This window comes from Nicotiana tabacum, chromosome 21 (assembly GCF_000715075.1).
Source record: "Nicotiana tabacum cultivar K326 chromosome 21, ASM71507v2, whole genome shotgun sequence".
Lineage (NCBI taxonomy): Eukaryota > Viridiplantae > Streptophyta > Magnoliopsida > Solanales > Solanaceae > Nicotiana > Nicotiana tabacum.
Window position 1 is genome coordinate 88331824 of NC_134100.1, and position 2135 is coordinate 88333958.

A 2135-nucleotide genomic window follows, 5' to 3' on the forward strand; every position below is an offset into this window, starting at 1 on the left:
TTCTTTTAATCTTTATTGTGTTGATCATATATTAGCTAAAAAATTCCGAAATATAATATTTTTGAACGGGAGATTCAATTTTGAACAAAACCGACCTTAACTTTAAGTGTGTATAGCTCACATGAAAAAGATAAACAAACATTACGAGTTTACGATATTCATTGGTCAATTAAAGAACTATTATAGCAATGAAATTAGAATTAAAAAGACATATTAATCAGGGAATTATTGACATACTAGGCATGATTTATATGATTAATTACACAGTCATCACAGCCATTTTTTCATGAATTTGAAAAGCTAATATTACTGCGAAAATGTGTATTTTATACCACAAGAAACGAAAGGAAAAACGAGATAAAAATGTAAGCTTACGTGATAAATGAATTTTAAATAAGAAAATGAATTTTGTCAGAAAATTGGGTAAAGGCCAAATCTTTCTCTTTTTTCCTTCACCCAATGATATTTTAGTCTTCTTGTTTTCTTATCTTTTTTTCTCATCAAGAGAATACCTAAGGTGTGGTCACTTACATATAATTAAATGTCAATATTTGATCTTTGACTGCTATTACGTATGTTCTTAATTGGGATGTACAATTAATAAGTGAACTTAAGTCACCCCTAAAAATACCTTTCTCGGCTTAGCTAAGATCAAGCTTATTATATATTTTTATTAGTTTAATATCTGATATATGGGCCGATAACTCAAGTTTTTGAAAGGGAAGTATCACTAAGGTAGCTTGTTACTTGGGCCTTCGTGCGTTGCTTGGGGTTGCACTACAGCCCAGGCCTGGCGCACCCAGGAAAAATGCCACCTCTAAAAGAGTATCATAGAATTAAAATGTTCATATTATTAACAAGTTGTCATATATCTCTTTTGAACAACTAAATTACATCGCTTTAACAACAAGAAAACTTAATGATATGCATTAGCTTTATCATCAATAGACTCAAATATGCATTAGAATCGCGACATTCGAATTTACCAACGAGGGCCATGTTGTCACAACCCAATTCTCGTATAGGCCGTGATGACGCCCAACGTTACCGCTAGACAAGCCAACAGTGAATTAAACCATGTTATTTCTCTTTTAATAAGTTTTCAAGTAATTAAATTTCATAAATTAAAAGGTTAAGAAACATCAAATTTCAAATAAATAGACGAAAGCAGTTGAGTGCAATCATAACAATACAATAACCCAAAACCATATGTCTGCTAGTGTGTGTACCAAGACCTGGTGTCACACGTGTATGAGTACTAATAGATTATACAAAACTCTACCTACTGTCTAAAATGAAAATGGACAGAAATAAATGCAAAGGAAAGACTCTAGGTGCTGCGGAATGGCTCAGGAAGCAGCTCACCACTAGGCCTCGGGATATCTGAGATGCGCGCCGGTAGGACTGTCAGATGTACCTGTCTTAGATCCTGCACGATTAGTGCAGAAGTGTAGCATGAGTACATAAACAACATGTACCCAGTAAGTATCTAGTCTAACCTCGAAGAAGTAGTGACGAGGGGTCGACTTCGACACTTACTTAGAGCTAACAATATGAATACAGAAATTCTAAATAAGCATGAATTATGTAAACAATTATAATGACTCATTAACAAGCAAGTGCAAATAACTCTTTCACAAATTGATAAGTCCCAAATAAATTTCCGTCATTAATAAGTGTAACCTCATAAGCCACAAAATAATATCAAGTATGATTAGGCTCCGAGTATTATTAAGCACGATTTATGCCGAGGTCGTACGGCCCGATCCAGAATAACATGTACACTGCCGAGGGACGTGCGTCACGATCCATAGATGCATCTATCTACTTCCGAGACGTTCGGCCCGCTTCACAAGAAGAGAGGATACTTTATAAGCATTTGACTTAAACGTTATAACAAGGCTAGTACACAATATAATAAAATTTATATTTACGGTCAAGTAATCCGCTAAAGATTCAAGTAAGTGAAATTCGGTCTTTTACAATTTCTCTAACAAGTTCTAATATAATTTAGGCACTTAAATTAACAAGTAGGGTGCGAATATTACAAGTAATTCATGATTTAGGTCCTAAACTACCCGGACATAAGCATAAATAGTAGCTACGCACAGACTCTCGTCACCTCGTGCGTACGT

General features: G+C 34.6%; 1 pseudogene; it reads left to right on the forward strand.

Moving 5' to 3' along the window:
- The first annotated feature begins 627 nt into the window (after nt 1-627).
- On the forward strand, nt 628-804 carry LOC142175571 (U2 spliceosomal RNA; annotated as a pseudogene).
- Nucleotides 805-2135: the final 1331 nt, after the last annotated feature.